Consider the following 18,581-nt stretch of genomic DNA (forward strand, 5'->3'; position numbering starts at 1 on the left):
GGCTGCCAGGGGTAGCGACATAATAACAAAAAAAGAGAAGGGAGCCAACAGCACCCGGGTTTCCCAGGCGGTCACCCATCCAAGTACTAACCGGGCCCAATGATGCTTAACTTCGGTGATCGGACGAGAACCGGTGCAATCATCATGGTATGGCCGTTGGCACTCATGTAATGTAGGAGCACGGCAGAATACGCGTTCGGCTTCTCTCCCAATACACAAAATGTTAGTTTTCCGCCGCATTTGACGAAAGCACTTCCTTCCGCAACAGCCAGCTCCTCGAGGACGGCGCGGGGGGCGCGCCCGGCGTCCCAGCGGAGCGACGGCCGAATTAGCGGGCGCACCGCCGCGTGTGTGAGACGCACTGCTGCTCGTTGCACGTCCTGTCATTCGCTGGGCGCGTGCAGCCTTCGACACTAGCGGAGGGCGCATCTTGTCCCTGGTGTCCAGCGGAGGGCCTGTGCGGGGTGTGGCAGTGTCGTGCTGGAGGGCGCCACTGGTAGCGATGTGGGCTTCCTCGCCTCGCCTCACACCAGGTGTCTGCGTAGTTCGCAGTGCATTCGCACCATTCCTATCTCTGTCCCCGTCCCGACTTGTCCCGACTTTGCTCGACTGCCGCTCGCTGCCGCTCGGGTCGTGGCCCATATGACAGTACAAGCACGACAAACATCTGCGAGACGGCCGTGGGCCTAACGGGCGTGTCCGAGACGCCGTTTGCGGCGGGTAGGGCAGCGCCGTGCCGTGGAAAGGTGCGAAAACAGGGACGCAGGACACAGGAGGGTCGCCAAAGCATCCATCTCTTCTAGCGACGAAAGAGAAATTTTTGTTTACAAATCTGCAGTCGTACAATGCAACAAAACAATAAGCCCTGACGTATTTCAGAACGTATCTGTCGGTTCGTACTGTTCTGTTATCTCCAGAGACTCTTTGGAAATCTTCCTTGGCACATTCTTCTTCGAGCTGAGGCCATTAATATCGTATCTTATGTTTATTACAGTCGTTTATTTTCAATTTTTTTTTGTTGGAACTTTGCACTGCTACGAAACAGTAGGAGGCCCTGGCTTATTTCAGATCACATCTGTCGATTCGTAGTGTTTCGTTATTGTCAAGGATTTCTTGGCACGTTTAAATTGCTGAAGGAAGCATCTTTGTCACAACGGAAAGGTAGTATGAAAAGAGGGCTGGCAGGGGTAGCGATGCAAAAAGGAGAAAATGTAAGGGATCCAACAGCACCTTTCTTTTTTTATTGGGCTGCCAGGGGTAGCGACATAATAACAAAAAAAAAGAAGGGAGCCAACAGCACCCGGGTTTCCCAGGCGGTCACCCATCCAAGTACTAACCGGGCCCAATGATGCTTAACTTCGGTGATCGGACGAGAACCGGTGCAATCATCATGGTATGGCCGTTGGCACTCATGTAATGTAGGAGCACGGCAGAATACGCGTTCGGCTTCTCTCCCAATACACAAAATGTTAGTTTTCCGCCGCATTTGACGAAAGCACTTCCTTCCGCAACAGCCAGCTCCTCGAGGACGGCGCGGGGGGCGCGCCCGGCGTCCCAGCGGAGCGACGGCCGAATTAGCGGGCGCACCGCCGCGTGTGTGAGACGCACTGCTGCTCGTTGCACGTCCTGTCATTCGCTGGGCGCGTGCAGCCTTCGACACTAGCGGAGGGCGCATCTTGTCCCTGGTGTCCAGCGGAGGGCCTGTGCGGGGTGTGGCAGTGTCGTGCTGGAGGGCGCCACTGGTAGCGATGTGGGCTTCCTCGCCTCGCCTCACACCAGGTGTCTGCGTAGTTCGCAGTGCATTCGCACCATTCCTATCTCTGTCCCCGTCCCGACTTGTCCCGACTTTGCTCGACTGCCGCTCGCTGCCGCTCGGGTCGTGGCCCATATGACAGTACAAGCACGACAAACATCTGCGAGACGGCCGTGGGCCTAACGGGCGTGTCCGAGACGCCGTTTGCGGCGGGTAGGGCAGCGCCGTGCCGTGGAAAGGTGCGAAAACAGGGACGCAGGACACAGGAGGGTCGCCAAAGCATCCATCTCTTCTAGCGACGAAAGAGAAATTTTTGTTTACAAATCTGCAGTCGTACAATGCAACAAAACAATAAGCCCTGACGTATTTCAGAACGTATCTGTCGGTTCGTACTGTTCTGTTATCTCCAGAGACTCTTTGGAAATCTTCCTTGGCACATTCTTCTTCGAGCTGAGGCCATTAATATCGTATCTTATGTTTATTACAGTCGTTTATTTTCAATTTTTTTTTGTTGGAACTTTGCACTGCTACGAAACAGTAGGAGGCCCTGGCTTATTTCAGATCACATCTGTCGATTCGTAGTGTTTCGTTATTGTCAAGGATTTCTTGGCACGTTTAAATTGCTGAAGGAAGCATCTTTGTCACAACGGAAAGGTAGTATGAAAAGAGGGCTGGCAGGGGTAGCGATGCAAAAAGGAGAAAATGTAAGGGATCCAACAGCACCTTTCTTTTTTTATTGGGCTGCCAGGGGTAGCGACATAATAACAAAAAAAGAGAAGGGAGCCAACAGCACCCGGGTTTCCCAGGCGGTCACCCATCCAAGTACTAACCGGGCCCAATGATGCTTAACTTCGGTGATCGGACGAGAACCGGTGCAATCATCATGGTATGGCCGTTGGCACTCATGTAATGTAGGAGCACGGCAGAATACGCGTTCGGCTTCTCTCCCAATACACAAAATGTTAGTTTTCCGCCGCATTTGACGAAAGCACTTCCTTCCGCAACAGCCAGCTCCTCGAGGACGGCGCGGGGGGCGCGCCCGGCGTCCCAGCGGAGCGACGGCCGAATTAGCGGGCGCACCGCCGCGTGTGTGAGACGCACTGCTGCTCGTTGCACGTCCTGTCATTCGCTGGGCGCGTGCAGCCTTCGACACTAGCGGAGGGCGCATCTTGTCCCTGGTGTCCAGCGGAGGGCCTGTGCGGGGTGTGGCAGTGTCGTGCTGGAGGGCGCCACTGGTAGCGATGTGGGCTTCCTCGCCTCGCCTCACACCAGGTGTCTGCGTAGTTCGCAGTGCATTCGCACCATTCCTATCTCTGTCCCCGTCCCGACTTGTCCCGACTTTGCTCGACTGCCGCTCGCTGCCGCTCGGGTCGTGGCCCATATGACAGTACAAGCACGACAAACATCTGCGAGACGGCCGTGGGCCTAACGGGCGTGTCCGAGACGCCGTTTGCGGCGGGTAGGGCAGCGCCGTGCCGTGGAAAGGTGCGAAAACAGGGACGCAGGACACAGGAGGGTCGCCAAAGCATCCATCTCTTCTAGCGACGAAAGAGAAATTTTTGTTTACAAATCTGCAGTCGTACAATGCAACAAAACAATAAGCCCTGACGTATTTCAGAACGTATCTGTCGGTTCGTACTGTTCTGTTATCTCCAGAGACTCTTTGGAAATCTTCCTTGGCACATTCTTCTTCGAGCTGAGGCCATTAATATCGTATCTTATGTTTATTACAGTCGTTTATTTTCAATTTTTTTTTGTTGGAACTTTGCACTGCTACGAAACAGTAGGAGGCCCTGGCTTATTTCAGATCACATCTGTCGATTCGTAGTGTTTCGTTATTGTCAAGGATTTCTTGGCACGTTTAAATTGCTGAAGGAAGCATCTTTGTCACAACGGAAAGGTAGTATGAAAAGAGGGCTGGCAGGGGTAGCGATGCAAAAAGGAGAAAATGTAAGGGATCCAACAGCACCTTTCTTTTTTTATTGGGCTGCCAGGGGTAGCGACATAATAACAAAAAAAAAGAAGGGAGCCAACAGCACCCGGGTTTCCCAGGCGGTCACCCATCCAAGTACTAACCGGGCCCAATGATGCTTAACTTCGGTGATCGGACGAGAACCGGTGCAATCATCATGGTATGGCCGTTGGCACTCATGTAATGTAGGAGCACGGCAGAATACGCGTTCGGCTTCTCTCCCAATACACAAAATGTTAGTTTTCCGCCGCATTTGACGAAAGCACTTCCTTCCGCAACAGCCAGCTCCTCGAGGACGGCGCGGGGGGCGCGCCCGGCGTCCCAGCGGAGCGACGGCCGAATTAGCGGGCGCACCGCCGCGTGTGTGAGACGCACTGCTGCTCGTTGCACGTCCTGTCATTCGCTGGGCGCGTGCAGCCTTCGACACTAGCGGAGGGCGCATCTTGTCCCTGGTGTCCAGCGGAGGGCCTGTGCGGGGTGTGGCAGTGTCGTGCTGGAGGGCGCCACTGGTAGCGATGTGGGCTTCCTCGCCTCGCCTCACACCAGGTGTCTGCGTAGTTCGCAGTGCATTCGCACCATTCCTATCTCTGTCCCCGTCCCGACTTGTCCCGACTTTGCTCGACTGCCGCTCGCTGCCGCTCGGGTCGTGGCCCATATGACAGTACAAGCACGACAAACATCTGCGAGACGGCCGTGGGCCTAACGGGCGTGTCCGAGACGCCGTTTGCGGCGGGTAGGGCAGCGCCGTGCCGTGGAAAGGTGCGAAAACAGGGACGCAGGACACAGGAGGGTCGCCAAAGCATCCATCTCTTCTAGCGACGAAAGAGAAATTTTTGTTTACAAATCTGCAGTCGTACAATGCAACAAAACAATAAGCCCTGACGTATTTCAGAACGTATCTGTCGGTTCGTACTGTTCTGTTATCTCCAGAGACTCTTTGGAAATCTTCCTTGGCACATTCTTCTTCGAGCTGAGGCCATTAATATCGTATCTTATGTTTATTACAGTCGTTTATTTTCAATTTTTTTTTGTTGGAACTTTGCACTGCTACGAAACAGTAGGAGGCCCTGGCTTATTTCAGATCACATCTGTCGATTCGTAGTGTTTCGTTATTGTCAAGGATTTCTTGGCACGTTTAAATTGCTGAAGGAAGCATCTTTGTCACAACGGAAAGGTAGTATGAAAAGAGGGCTGGCAGGGGTAGCGATGCAAAAAGGAGAAAATGTAAGGGATCCAACAGCACCTTTCTTTTTTTATTGGGCTGCCAGGGGTAGCGACATAATAACAAAAAAAAAGAAGGGAGCCAACAGCACCCGGGTTTCCCAGGCGGTCACCCATCCAAGTACTAACCGGGCCCAATGATGCTTAACTTCGGTGATCGGACGAGAACCGGTGCAATCATCATGGTATGGCCGTTGGCACTCATGTAATGTAGGAGCACGGCAGAATACGCGTTCGGCTTCTCTCCCAATACACAAAATGTTAGTTTTCCGCCGCATTTGACGAAAGCACTTCCTTCCGCAACAGCCAGCTCCTCGAGGACGGCGCGGGGGGCGCGCCCGGCGTCCCAGCGGAGCGACGGCCGAATTAGCGGGCGCACCGCCGCGTGTGTGAGACGCACTGCTGCTCGTTGCACGTCCTGTCATTCGCTGGGCGCGTGCAGCCTTCGACACTAGCGGAGGGCGCATCTTGTCCCTGGTGTCCAGCGGAGGGCCTGTGCGGGGTGTGGCAGTGTCGTGCTGGAGGGCGCCACTGGTAGCGATGTGGGCTTCCTCGCCTCGCCTCACACCAGGTGTCTGCGTAGTTCGCAGTGCATTCGCACCATTCCTATCTCTGTCCCCGTCCCGACTTGTCCCGACTTTGCTCGACTGCCGCTCGCTGCCGCTCGGGTCGTGGCCCATATGACAGTACAAGCACGACAAACATCTGCGAGACGGCCGTGGGCCTAACGGGCGTGTCCGAGACGCCGTTTGCGGCGGGTAGGGCAGCGCCGTGCCGTGGAAAGGTGCGAAAACAGGGACGCAGGACACAGGAGGGTCGCCAAAGCATCCATCTCTTCTAGCGACGAAAGAGAAATTTTTGTTTACAAATCTGCAGTCGTACAATGCAACAAAACAATAAGCCCTGACGTATTTCAGAACGTATCTGTCGGTTCGTACTGTTCTGTTATCTCCAGAGACTCTTTGGAAATCTTCCTTGGCACATTCTTCTTCGAGCTGAGGCCATTAATATCGTATCTTATGTTTATTACAGTCGTTTATTTTCAATTTTTTTTTGTTGGAACTTTGCACTGCTACGAAACAGTAGGAGGCCCTGGCTTATTTCAGATCACATCTGTCGATTCGTAGTGTTTCGTTATTGTCAAGGATTTCTTGGCACGTTTAAATTGCTGAAGGAAGCATCTTTGTCACAACGGAAAGGTAGTATGAAAAGAGGGCTGGCAGGGGTAGCGATGCAAAAAGGAGAAAATGTAAGGGATCCAACAGCACCTTTCTTTTTTTATTGGGCTGCCAGGGGTAGCGACATAATAACAAAAAAAAAGAAGGGAGCCAACAGCACCCGGGTTTCCCAGGCGGTCACCCATCCAAGTACTAACCGGGCCCAATGATGCTTAACTTCGGTGATCGGACGAGAACCGGTGCAATCATCATGGTATGGCCGTTGGCACTCATGTAATGTAGGAGCACGGCAGAATACGCGTTCGGCTTCTCTCCCAATACACAAAATGTTAGTTTTCCGCCGCATTTGACGAAAGCACTTCCTTCCGCAACAGCCAGCTCCTCGAGGACGGCGCGGGGGGCGCGCCCGGCGTCCCAGCGGAGCGACGGCCGAATTAGCGGGCGCACCGCCGCGTGTGTGAGACGCACTGCTGCTCGTTGCACGTCCTGTCATTCGCTGGGCGCGTGCAGCCTTCGACACTAGCGGAGGGCGCATCTTGTCCCTGGTGTCCAGCGGAGGGCCTGTGCGGGGTGTGGCAGTGTCGTGCTGGAGGGCGCCACTGGTAGCGATGTGGGCTTCCTCGCCTCGCCTCACACCAGGTGTCTGCGTAGTTCGCAGTGCATTCGCACCATTCCTATCTCTGTCCCCGTCCCGACTTGTCCCGACTTTGCTCGACTGCCGCTCGCTGCCGCTCGGGTCGTGGCCCATATGACAGTACAAGCACGACAAACATCTGCGAGACGGCCGTGGGCCTAACGGGCGTGTCCGAGACGCCGTTTGCGGCGGGTAGGGCAGCGCCGTGCCGTGGAAAGGTGCGAAAACAGGGACGCAGGACACAGGAGGGTCGCCAAAGCATCCATCTCTTCTAGCGACGAAAGAGAAATTTTTGTTTACAAATCTGCAGTCGTACAATGCAACAAAACAATAAGCCCTGACGTATTTCAGAACGTATCTGTCGGTTCGTACTGTTCTGTTATCTCCAGAGACTCTTTGGAAATCTTCCTTGGCACATTCTTCTTCGAGCTGAGGCCATTAATATCGTATCTTATGTTTATTACAGTCGTTTATTTTCAATTTTTTTTTGTTGGAACTTTGCACTGCTACGAAACAGTAGGAGGCCCTGGCTTATTTCAGATCACATCTGTCGATTCGTAGTGTTTCGTTATTGTCAAGGATTTCTTGGCACGTTTAAATTGCTGAAGGAAGCATCTTTGTCACAACGGAAAGGTAGTATGAAAAGAGGGCTGGCAGGGGTAGCGATGCAAAAAGGAGAAAATGTAAGGGATCCAACAGCACCTTTCTTTTTTTATTGGGCTGCCAGGGGTAGCGACATAATAACAAAAAAAAAGAAGGGAGCCAACAGCACCCGGGTTTCCCAGGCGGTCACCCATCCAAGTACTAACCGGGCCCAATGATGCTTAACTTCGGTGATCGGACGAGAACCGGTGCAATCATCATGGTATGGCCGTTGGCACTCATGTAATGTAGGAGCACGGCAGAATACGCGTTCGGCTTCTCTCCCAATACACAAAATGTTAGTTTTCCGCCGCATTTGACGAAAGCACTTCCTTCCGCAACAGCCAGCTCCTCGAGGACGGCGCGGGGGGCGCGCCCGGCGTCCCAGCGGAGCGACGGCCGAATTAGCGGGCGCACCGCCGCGTGTGTGAGACGCACTGCTGCTCGTTGCACGTCCTGTCATTCGCTGGGCGCGTGCAGCCTTCGACACTAGCGGAGGGCGCATCTTGTCCCTGGTGTCCAGCGGAGGGCCTGTGCGGGGTGTGGCAGTGTCGTGCTGGAGGGCGCCACTGGTAGCGATGTGGGCTTCCTCGCCTCGCCTCACACCAGGTGTCTGCGTAGTTCGCAGTGCATTCGCACCATTCCTATCTCTGTCCCCGTCCCGACTTGTCCCGACTTTGCTCGACTGCCGCTCGCTGCCGCTCGGGTCGTGGCCCATATGACAGTACAAGCACGACAAACATCTGCGAGACGGCCGTGGGCCTAACGGGCGTGTCCGAGACGCCGTTTGCGGCGGGTAGGGCAGCGCCGTGCCGTGGAAAGGTGCGAAAACAGGGACGCAGGACACAGGAGGGTCGCCAAAGCATCCATCTCTTCTAGCGACGAAAGAGAAATTTTTGTTTACAAATCTGCAGTCGTACAATGCAACAAAACAATAAGCCCTGACGTATTTCAGAACGTATCTGTCGGTTCGTACTGTTCTGTTATCTCCAGAGACTCTTTGGAAATCTTCCTTGGCACATTCTTCTTCGAGCTGAGGCCATTAATATCGTATCTTATGTTTATTACAGTCGTTTATTTTCAATTTTTTTTTGTTGGAACTTTGCACTGCTACGAAACAGTAGGAGGCCCTGGCTTATTTCAGATCACATCTGTCGATTCGTAGTGTTTCGTTATTGTCAAGGATTTCTTGGCACGTTTAAATTGCTGAAGGAAGCATCTTTGTCACAACGGAAAGGTAGTATGAAAAGAGGGCTGGCAGGGGTAGCGATGCAAAAAGGAGAAAATGTAAGGGATCCAACAGCACCTTTCTTTTTTTATTGGGCTGCCAGGGGTAGCGACATAATAACAAAAAAAAAGAAGGGAGCCAACAGCACCCGGGTTTCCCAGGCGGTCACCCATCCAAGTACTAACCGGGCCCAATGATGCTTAACTTCGGTGATCGGACGAGAACCGGTGCAATCATCATGGTATGGCCGTTGGCACTCATGTAATGTAGGAGCACGGCAGAATACGCGTTCGGCTTCTCTCCCAATACACAAAATGTTAGTTTTCCGCCGCATTTGACGAAAGCACTTCCTTCCGCAACAGCCAGCTCCTCGAGGACGGCGCGGGGGGCGCGCCCGGCGTCCCAGCGGAGCGACGGCCGAATTAGCGGGCGCACCGCCGCGTGTGTGAGACGCACTGCTGCTCGTTGCACGTCCTGTCATTCGCTGGGCGCGTGCAGCCTTCGACACTAGCGGAGGGCGCATCTTGTCCCTGGTGTCCAGCGGAGGGCCTGTGCGGGGTGTGGCAGTGTCGTGCTGGAGGGCGCCACTGGTAGCGATGTGGGCTTCCTCGCCTCGCCTCACACCAGGTGTCTGCGTAGTTCGCAGTGCATTCGCACCATTCCTATCTCTGTCCCCGTCCCGACTTGTCCCGACTTTGCTCGACTGCCGCTCGCTGCCGCTCGGGTCGTGGCCCATATGACAGTACAAGCACGACAAACATCTGCGAGACGGCCGTGGGCCTAACGGGCGTGTCCGAGACGCCGTTTGCGGCGGGTAGGGCAGCGCCGTGCCGTGGAAAGGTGCGAAAACAGGGACGCAGGACACAGGAGGGTCGCCAAAGCATCCATCTCTTCTAGCGACGAAAGAGAAATTTTTGTTTACAAATCTGCAGTCGTACAATGCAACAAAACAATAAGCCCTGACGTATTTCAGAACGTATCTGTCGGTTCGTACTGTTCTGTTATCTCCAGAGACTCTTTGGAAATCTTCCTTGGCACATTCTTCTTCGAGCTGAGGCCATTAATATCGTATCTTATGTTTATTACAGTCGTTTATTTTCAATTTTTTTTTGTTGGAACTTTGCACTGCTACGAAACAGTAGGAGGCCCTGGCTTATTTCAGATCACATCTGTCGATTCGTAGTGTTTCGTTATTGTCAAGGATTTCTTGGCACGTTTAAATTGCTGAAGGAAGCATCTTTGTCACAACGGAAAGGTAGTATGAAAAGAGGGCTGGCAGGGGTAGCGATGCAAAAAGGAGAAAATGTAAGGGATCCAACAGCACCTTTCTTTTTTTATTGGGCTGCCAGGGGTAGCGACATAATAACAAAAAAAAAGAAGGGAGCCAACAGCACCCGGGTTTCCCAGGCGGTCACCCATCCAAGTACTAACCGGGCCCAATGATGCTTAACTTCGGTGATCGGACGAGAACCGGTGCAATCATCATGGTATGGCCGTTGGCACTCATGTAATGTAGGAGCACGGCAGAATACGCGTTCGGCTTCTCTCCCAATACACAAAATGTTAGTTTTCCGCCGCATTTGACGAAAGCACTTCCTTCCGCAACAGCCAGCTCCTCGAGGACGGCGCGGGGGGCGCGCCCGGCGTCCCAGCGGAGCGACGGCCGAATTAGCGGGCGCACCGCCGCGTGTGTGAGACGCACTGCTGCTCGTTGCACGTCCTGTCATTCGCTGGGCGCGTGCAGCCTTCGACACTAGCGGAGGGCGCATCTTGTCCCTGGTGTCCAGCGGAGGGCCTGTGCGGGGTGTGGCAGTGTCGTGCTGGAGGGCGCCACTGGTAGCGATGTGGGCTTCCTCGCCTCGCCTCGCCTCGCCTCGCCTCGCCTCACACCAGGTGTCTGCGTAGTTCGCAGTGCATTCGCACCATTCCTATCCCTGTCCCCGTCCCGACTTGTCCCGACTTTGCTCGACTGCCGCTCGCTGCCGCTCGGGTCGTGGCCCATATGACAGTACAAGCACGACAAACATCTGCGAGACGGCCGTGGGCCTAACGGGCGTGTCCGAGACGCCGTTTGCGGCGGGTAGGGCAGCGCCGTGCCGTGGAAAGGTGCGAAAACAGGGACGCAGGACACAGGAGGGTCGCCAAAGCATCCATCTCTTCTAGCGACGAAAGAGAAATTTTTGTTTACAAATCTGCAGTCGTACAATGCAACAAAACAATAAGCCCTGACGTATTTCAGAACGTATCTGTCGGTTCGTACTGTTCTGTTATCTCCAGAGACTCTTTGGAAATCTTCCTTGGCACATTCTTCTTCGAGCTGAGGCCATTAATATCGTATCTTATGTTTATTACAGTCGTTTATTTTCAATTTTTTTTTGTTGGAACTTTGCACTGCTACGAAACAGTAGGAGGCCCTGGCTTATTTCAGATCACATCTGTCGATTCGTAGTGTTTCGTTATTGTCAAGGATTTCTTGGCACGTTTAAATTGCTGAAGGAAGCATCTTTGTCACAACGGAAAGGTAGTATGAAAAGAGGGCTGGCAGGGGTAGCGATGCAAAAAGGAGAAAATGTAAGGGATCCAACAGCACCTTTCTTTTTTTATTGGGCTGCCAGGGGTAGCGACATAATAACAAAAAAAAGAAGGGAGCCAACAGCACCCGGGTTTCCCAGGCGGTCACCCATCCAAGTACTAACCGGGCCCAATGATGCTTAACTTCGGTGATCGGACGAGAACCGGTGCAATCATCATGGTATGGCCGTTGGCACTCATGTAATGTAGGAGCACGGCAGAATACGCGTTCGGCTTCTCTCCCAATACACAAAATGTTAGTTTTCCGCCGCATTTGACGAAAGCACTTCCTTCCGCAACAGCCAGCTCCTCGAGGACGGCGCGGGGGGCGCGCCCGGCGTCCCAGCGGAGCGACGGCCGAATTAGCGGGCGCACCGCCGCGTGTGTGAGACGCACTGCTGCTCGTTGCACGTCCTGTCATTCGCTGGGCGCGTGCAGCCTTCGACACTAGCGGAGGGCGCATCTTGTCCCTGGTGTCCAGCGGAGGGCCTGTGCGGGGTGTGGCAGTGTCGTGCTGGAGGGCGCCACTGGTAGCGATGTGGGCTTCCTCGCCTCGCCTCACACCAGGTGTCTGCGTAGTTCGCAGTGCATTCGCACCATTCCTATCTCTGTCCCCGTCCCGACTTGTCCCGACTTTGCTCGACTGCCGCTCGCTGCCGCTCGGGTCGTGGCCCATATGACAGTACAAGCACGACAAACATCTGCGAGACGGCCGTGGGCCTAACGGGCGTGTCCGAGACGCCGTTTGCGGCGGGTAGGGCAGCGCCGTGCCGTGGAAAGGTGCGAAAACAGGGACGCAGGACACAGGAGGGTCGCCAAAGCATCCATCTCTTCTAGCGACGAAAGAGAAATTTTTGTTTACAAATCTGCAGTCGTACAATGCAACAAAACAATAAGCCCTGACGTATTTCAGAACGTATCTGTCGGTTCGTACTGTTCTGTTATCTCCAGAGACTCTTTGGAAATCTTCCTTGGCACATTCTTCTTCGAGCTGAGGCCATTAATATCGTATCTTATGTTTATTACAGTCGTTTATTTTCAATTTTTTTTTGTTGGAACTTTGCACTGCTACGAAACAGTAGGAGGCCCTGGCTTATTTCAGATCACATCTGTCGATTCGTAGTGTTTCGTTATTGTCAAGGATTTCTTGGCACGTTTAAATTGCTGAAGGAAGCATCTTTGTCACAACGGAAAGGTAGTATGAAAAGAGGGCTGGCAGGGGTAGCGATGCAAAAAGGAGAAAATGTAAGGGATCCAACAGCACCTTTCTTTTTTTATTGGGCTGCCAGGGGTAGCGACATAATAACAAAAAAAAAGAAGGGAGCCAACAGCACCCGGGTTTCCCAGGCGGTCACCCATCCAAGTACTAACCGGGCCCAATGATGCTTAACTTCGGTGATCGGACGAGAACCGGTGCAATCATCATGGTATGGCCGTTGGCACTCATGTAATGTAGGAGCACGGCAGAATACGCGTTCGGCTTCTCTCCCAATACACAAAATGTTAGTTTTCCGCCGCATTTGACGAAAGCACTTCCTTCCGCAACAGCCAGCTCCTCGAGGACGGCGCGGGGGGCGCGCCCGGCGTCCCAGCGGAGCGACGGCCGAATTAGCGGGCGCACCGCCGCGTGTGTGAGACGCACTGCTGCTCGTTGCACGTCCTGTCATTCGCTGGGCGCGTGCAGCCTTCGACACTAGCGGAGGGCGCATCTTGTCCCTGGTGTCCAGCGGAGGGCCTGTGCGGGGTGTGGCAGTGTCGTGCTGGAGGGCGCCACTGGTAGCGATGTGGGCTTCCTCGCCTCGCCTCACACCAGGTGTCTGCGTAGTTCGCAGTGCATTCGCACCATTCCTATCTCTGTCCCCGTCCCGACTTGTCCCGACTTTGCTCGACTGCCGCTCGCTGCCGCTCGGGTCGTGGCCCATATGACAGTACAAGCACGACAAACATCTGCGAGACGGCCGTGGGCCTAACGGGCGTGTCCGAGACGCCGTTTGCGGCGGGTAGGGCAGCGCCGTGCCGTGGAAAGGTGCGAAAACAGGGACGCAGGACACAGGAGGGTCGCCAAAGCATCCATCTCTTCTAGCGACGAAAGAGAAATTTTTGTTTACAAATCTGCAGTCGTACAATGCAACAAAACAATAAGCCCTGACGTATTTCAGAACGTATCTGTCGGTTCGTACTGTTCTGTTATCTCCAGAGACTCTTTGGAAATCTTCCTTGGCACATTCTTCTTCGAGCTGAGGCCATTAATATCGTATCTTATGTTTATTACAGTCGTTTATTTTCAATTTTTTTTTGTTGGAACTTTGCACTGCTACGAAACAGTAGGAGGCCCTGGCTTATTTCAGATCACATCTGTCGATTCGTAGTGTTTCGTTATTGTCAAGGATTTCTTGGCACGTTTAAATTGCTGAAGGAAGCATCTTTGTCACAACGGAAAGGTAGTATGAAAAGAGGGCTGGCAGGGGTAGCGATGCAAAAAGGAGAAAATGTAAGGGATCCAACAGCACCTTTCTTTTTTTATTGGGCTGCCAGGGGTAGCGACATAATAACAAAAAAAAAGAAGGGAGCCAACAGCACCCGGGTTTCCCAGGCGGTCACCCATCCAAGTACTAACCGGGCCCAATGATGCTTAACTTCGGTGATCGGACGAGAACCGGTGCAATCATCATGGTATGGCCGTTGGCACTCATGTAATGTAGGAGCACGGCAGAATACGCGTTCGGCTTCTCTCCCAATACACAAAATGTTAGTTTTCCGCCGCATTTGACGAAAGCACTTCCTTCCGCAACAGCCAGCTCCTCGAGGACGGCGCGGGGGGCGCGCCCGGCGTCCCAGCGGAGCGACGGCCGAATTAGCGGGCGCACCGCCGCGTGTGTGAGACGCACTGCTGCTCGTTGCACGTCCTGTCATTCGCTGGGCGCGTGCAGCCTTCGACACTAGCGGAGGGCGCATCTTGTCCCTGGTGTCCAGCGGAGGGCCTGTGCGGGGTGTGGCAGTGTCGTGCTGGAGGGCGCCACTGGTAGCGATGTGGGCTTCCTCGCCTCGCCTCACACCAGGTGTCTGCGTAGTTCGCAGTGCATTCGCACCATTCCTATCTCTGTCCCCGTCCCGACTTGTCCCGACTTTGCTCGACTGCCGCTCGCTGCCGCTCGGGTCGTGGCCCATATGACAGTACAAGCACGACAAACATCTGCGAGACGGCCGTGGGCCTAACGGGCGTGTCCGAGACGCCGTTTGCGGCGGGTAGGGCAGCGCCGTGCCGTGGAAAGGTGCGAAAACAGGGACGCAGGACACAGGAGGGTCGCCAAAGCATCCATCTCTTCTAGCGACGAAAGAGAAATTTTTGTTTACAAATCTGCAGTCGTACAATGCAACAAAACAATAAGCCCTGACGTATTTCAGAACGTATCTGTCGGTTCGTACTGTTCTGTTATCTCCAGAGACTCTTTGGAAATCTTCCTTGGCACATTCTTCTTCGAGCTGAGGCCATTAATATCGTATCTTATGTTTATTACAGTCGTTTATTTTCAATTTTTTTTTGTTGGAACTTTGCACTGCTACGAAACAGTAGGAGGCCCTGGCTTATTTCAGATCACATCTGTCGATTCGTAGTGTTTCGTTATTGTCAAGGATTTCTTGGCACGTTTAAATTGCTGAAGGAAGCATCTTTGTCACAACGGAAAGGTAGTATGAAAAGAGGGCTGGCAGGGGTAGCGATGCAAAAAGGAGAAAATGTAAGGGATCCAACAGCACCTTTCTTTTTTTATTGGGCTGCCAGGGGTAGCGACATAATAACAAAAAAAAAGAAGGGAGCCAACAGCACCCGGGTTTCCCAGGCGGTCACCCATCCAAGTACTAACCGGGCCCAATGATGCTTAACTTCGGTGATCGGACGAGAACCGGTGCAATCATCATGGTATGGCCGTTGGCACTCATGTAATGTAGGAGCACGGCAGAATACGCGTTCGGCTTCTCTCCCAATACACAAAATGTTAGTTTTCCGCCGCATTTGACGAAAGCACTTCCTTCCGCAACAGCCAGCTCCTCGAGGACGGCGCGGGGGGCGCGCCCGGCGTCCCAGCGGAGCGACGGCCGAATTAGCGGGCGCACCGCCGCGTGTGTGAGACGCACTGCTGCTCGTTGCACGTCCTGTCATTCGCTGGGCGCGTGCAGCCTTCGACACTAGCGGAGGGCGCATCTTGTCCCTGGTGTCCAGCGGAGGGCCTGTGCGGGGTGTGGCAGTGTCGTGCTGGAGGGCGCCACTGGTAGCGATGTGGGCTTCCTCGCCTCGCCTCACACCAGGTGTCTGCGTAGTTCGCAGTGCATTCGCACCATTCCTATCTCTGTCCCCGTCCCGACTTGTCCCGACTTTGCTCGACTGCCGCTCGCTGCCGCTCGGGTCGTGGCCCATATGACAGTACAAGCACGACAAACATCTGCGAGACGGCCGTGGGCCTAACGGGCGTGTCCGAGACGCCGTTTGCGGCGGGTAGGGCAGCGCCGTGCCGTGGAAAGGTGCGAAAACAGGGACGCAGGACACAGGAGGGTCGCCAAAGCATCCATCTCTTCTAGCGACGAAAGAGAAATTTTTGTTTACAAATCTGCAGTCGTACAATGCAACAAAACAATAAGCCCTGACGTATTTCAGAACGTATCTGTCGGTTCGTACTGTTCTGTTATCTCCAGAGACTCTTTGGAAATCTTCCTTGGCACATTCTTCTTCGAGCTGAGGCCATTAATATCGTATCTTATGTTTATTACAGTCGTTTATTTTCAATTTTTTTTTGTTGGAACTTTGCACTGCTACGAAACAGTAGGAGGCCCTGGCTTATTTCAGATCACATCTGTCGATTCGTAGTGTTTCGTTATTGTCAAGGATTTCTTGGCACGTTTAAATTGCTGAAGGAAGCATCTTTGTCACAACGGAAAGGTAGTATGAAAAGAGGGCTGGCAGGGGTAGCGATGCAAAAAGGAGAAAATGTAAGGGATCCAACAGCACCTTTCTTTTTTTATTGGGCTGCCAGGGGTAGCGACATAATAACAAAAAAAAAGAAGGGAGCCAACAGCACCCGGGTTTCCCAGGCGGTCACCCATCCAAGTACTAACCGGGCCCAATGATGCTTAACTTCGGTGATCGGACGAGAACCGGTGCAATCATCATGGTATGGCCGTTGGCACTCATGTAATGTAGGAGCACGGCAGAATACGCGTTCGGCTTCTCTCCCAATACACAAAATGTTAGTTTTCCGCCGCATTTGACGAAAGCACTTCCTTCCGCAACAGCCAGCTCCTCGAGGACGGCGCGGGGGGCGCGCCCGGCGTCCCAGCGGAGCGACGGCCGAATTAGCGGGCGCACCGCCGCGTGTGTGAGACGCACTGCTGCTCGTTGCACGTCCTGTCATTCGCTGGGCGCGTGCAGCCTTCGACACTAGCGGAGGGCGCATCTTGTCCCTGGTGTCCAGCGGAGGGCCTGTGCGGGGTGTGGCAGTGTCGTGCTGGAGGGCGCCACTGGTAGCGATGTGGGCTTCCTCGCCTCGCCTCGCCTCGCCTCGCCTCGCCTCACACCAGGTGTCTGCGTAGTTCGCAGTGCATTCGCACCATTCCTATCCCTGTCCCCGTCCCGACTTGTCCCGACTTTGCTCGACTGCCGCTCGCTGCCGCTCGGGTCGTGGCCCATATGACAGTACAAGCACGACAAACATCTGCGAGACGGCCGTGGGCCTAACGGGCGTGTCCGAGACGCCGTTTGCGGCGGGTAGGGCAGCGCCGTGCCGTGGAAAGGTGCGAAAACAGGGACGCAGGACACAGGAGGGTCGCCAAAGCATCCATCTCTTCTAGCGACGAAAGAGAAATTTTTGTTTACAAATCTGCAGTCGTACAATGCAACAAAACAATAAGCCCTGACGTATTTCAGAACGTATCTGTCGGTTCGTACTGTTCTGTTATCTCCAGAGACTCTTTGGAAATCTTCCTTGGCACATTCTTCTTCGAGCTGAGGCCATTAATATCGTATCTTATGTTTATTACAGTCGTTTATTTTCAATTTTTTTTTGTTGGAACTTTGCACTGCTACGAAACAGTAGGAGGCCCTGGCTTATTTCAGATCACATCTGTCGATTCGTAGTGTTTCGTTATTGTCAAGGATTTCTTGGCACGTTTAAATTGCTGAAGGAAGCATCTTTGTCACAACGGAAAGGTAGTATGAAAAGAGGGCTGGCAGGGGTAGCGATGCAAAAAGGAGAAAATGTAAGGGATCCAACAGCACCTTTCTTTTTTTATTGGGCTGCCAGGGGTAGCGACATAATAACAAAAAAAAAGAAGGGAGCCAACAGCACCCGGGTTTCCCAGGCGGTCACCCATCCAAGTACTAACCGGGCCCAATGATGCTTAACTTCGGTGATCGGACGAGAACCGGTGCAATCATCATGGTATGGCCGTTGGCACTCATGTAATGTAGGAGCACGGCAGAATACGCGTTCGGCTTCTCTCCCAATACACAAAATGTTAGTTTTCCGCCGCATTTGACGAAAGCACTTCCTTCCGCAACAGCCAGCTCCTCGAGGACGGCGCGGGGGGCGCGCCCGGCGTCCCAGCGGAGCGACGGCCGAATTAGCGGGCGCACCGCCGCGTGTGTGAGACGCACTGCTGCTCGTTGCACGTCCTGTCATTCGCTGGGCGCGTGCAGCCTTCGACACTAGCGGAGGGCGCATCTTGTCCCTGGTGTCCAGCGGAGGGCCTGTGCGGGGTGTGGCAGTGTCGTGCTGGAGGGCGCCACTGGTAGCGATGTGGGCTTCCTCGCCTCGCCTCACACCAGGTGTCTGCGTAGTTCGCAGTGCATTCGCACCATTCCTATCTCTGTCCCCGTCCCGACTTGTCCCGACTTTGCTCGACTGCCGCTCGCTGCCGCTCGGGTCGTGGCCCATATGACAGTACAAGCACGACAAACATCTGCGAGACGGCCGTGGGCCTAACGGGCGTGTCCGAGACGCCGTTTGCGGCGGGTAGGGCAGCGCCGTGCCGTGGAAAGGTGCGAAAACAGGGACGCAGGACACAGGAGGGTCGCCAAAGCATCCATCTCTTCTAGCGACGAAAGAGAAATTTTTGTTTACAAATCTGCAGTCGTACAATGCAACAAAACAATAAGCCCTGACGTATTTCAGAACGTATCTGTCGGTTCGTACTGTTCTGTTATCTCCAGAGACTCTTTGGAAATCTTCCTTGGCACATTCTTCTTCGAGCTGAGGCCATTAATATCGTATCTTATGTTTATTACAGTCGTTTATTTTCAATTTTTTTTTGTTGGAACTTTGCACTGCTACGAAACAGTAGGAGGCCCTGGCTTATTTCAGATCACATCTGTCGATTCGTAGTGTTTCGTT

The 18,581-nt window shown here is 53.7% G+C and overlaps 15 non-coding genes across 15 annotated transcripts; all 15 read right to left on the reverse strand.

Annotated features, from left to right (window-relative positions):
- Nucleotides 1-42: 42 nt before the first annotated feature.
- LOC126441786 (5S ribosomal RNA) lies at nucleotides 43-161 on the reverse strand. The gene has a single exon (XR_007581521.1). It is a non-coding gene; the product is annotated as a 5S ribosomal RNA (ribosomal RNA).
- Nucleotides 162-1,288: 1,127 nt separating this feature from the next.
- On the reverse strand, nucleotides 1,289-1,407 carry LOC126441787 (5S ribosomal RNA). Its single transcript, XR_007581522.1, has one exon. It is a non-coding gene; the product is annotated as a 5S ribosomal RNA (ribosomal RNA).
- Nucleotides 1,408-2,534: 1,127 nt separating this feature from the next.
- Nucleotides 2,535-2,653, reverse strand: LOC126441788 (5S ribosomal RNA). Its single transcript, XR_007581523.1, has one exon. It is a non-coding gene; the product is annotated as a 5S ribosomal RNA (ribosomal RNA).
- A 1,127-nt stretch (nucleotides 2,654-3,780) lies between these two features.
- Nucleotides 3,781-3,899, reverse strand: LOC126441790 (5S ribosomal RNA). The gene has a single exon (XR_007581525.1). It is a non-coding gene; the product is annotated as a 5S ribosomal RNA (ribosomal RNA).
- Nucleotides 3,900-5,026: 1,127 nt separating this feature from the next.
- Nucleotides 5,027-5,145, reverse strand: LOC126441791 (5S ribosomal RNA). Its single transcript, XR_007581526.1, has one exon. It is a non-coding gene; the product is annotated as a 5S ribosomal RNA (ribosomal RNA).
- A 1,127-nt stretch (nucleotides 5,146-6,272) lies between these two features.
- On the reverse strand, nucleotides 6,273-6,391 carry LOC126441792 (5S ribosomal RNA). Its single transcript, XR_007581527.1, has one exon. It is a non-coding gene; the product is annotated as a 5S ribosomal RNA (ribosomal RNA).
- Nucleotides 6,392-7,518: 1,127 nt separating this feature from the next.
- Nucleotides 7,519-7,637, reverse strand: LOC126441793 (5S ribosomal RNA). Its single transcript, XR_007581528.1, has one exon. It is a non-coding gene; the product is annotated as a 5S ribosomal RNA (ribosomal RNA).
- Nucleotides 7,638-8,764: 1,127 nt separating this feature from the next.
- Nucleotides 8,765-8,883, reverse strand: LOC126441794 (5S ribosomal RNA). The gene has a single exon (XR_007581529.1). It is a non-coding gene; the product is annotated as a 5S ribosomal RNA (ribosomal RNA).
- A 1,127-nt stretch (nucleotides 8,884-10,010) lies between these two features.
- LOC126441796 (5S ribosomal RNA) lies at nucleotides 10,011-10,129 on the reverse strand. The gene has a single exon (XR_007581530.1). It is a non-coding gene; the product is annotated as a 5S ribosomal RNA (ribosomal RNA).
- Nucleotides 10,130-11,275: 1,146 nt separating this feature from the next.
- Nucleotides 11,276-11,394, reverse strand: LOC126441797 (5S ribosomal RNA). Its single transcript, XR_007581531.1, has one exon. It is a non-coding gene; the product is annotated as a 5S ribosomal RNA (ribosomal RNA).
- A 1,127-nt stretch (nucleotides 11,395-12,521) lies between these two features.
- Nucleotides 12,522-12,640, reverse strand: LOC126441798 (5S ribosomal RNA). The gene has a single exon (XR_007581532.1). It is a non-coding gene; the product is annotated as a 5S ribosomal RNA (ribosomal RNA).
- A 1,127-nt stretch (nucleotides 12,641-13,767) lies between these two features.
- LOC126441799 (5S ribosomal RNA) lies at nucleotides 13,768-13,886 on the reverse strand. The gene has a single exon (XR_007581533.1). It is a non-coding gene; the product is annotated as a 5S ribosomal RNA (ribosomal RNA).
- A 1,127-nt stretch (nucleotides 13,887-15,013) lies between these two features.
- LOC126441800 (5S ribosomal RNA) lies at nucleotides 15,014-15,132 on the reverse strand. Its single transcript, XR_007581534.1, has one exon. It is a non-coding gene; the product is annotated as a 5S ribosomal RNA (ribosomal RNA).
- A 1,127-nt stretch (nucleotides 15,133-16,259) lies between these two features.
- On the reverse strand, nucleotides 16,260-16,378 carry LOC126441802 (5S ribosomal RNA). The gene has a single exon (XR_007581536.1). It is a non-coding gene; the product is annotated as a 5S ribosomal RNA (ribosomal RNA).
- Nucleotides 16,379-17,525: 1,147 nt separating this feature from the next.
- Nucleotides 17,526-17,644, reverse strand: LOC126441803 (5S ribosomal RNA). Its single transcript, XR_007581537.1, has one exon. It is a non-coding gene; the product is annotated as a 5S ribosomal RNA (ribosomal RNA).
- Nucleotides 17,645-18,581: the final 937 nt, after the last annotated feature.

This window comes from Schistocerca serialis, unplaced genomic scaffold (assembly GCF_023864345.2).
Source record: "Schistocerca serialis cubense isolate TAMUIC-IGC-003099 unplaced genomic scaffold, iqSchSeri2.2 HiC_scaffold_1372, whole genome shotgun sequence".
Taxonomy (NCBI): domain Eukaryota; kingdom Metazoa; phylum Arthropoda; class Insecta; order Orthoptera; family Acrididae; genus Schistocerca; species Schistocerca serialis.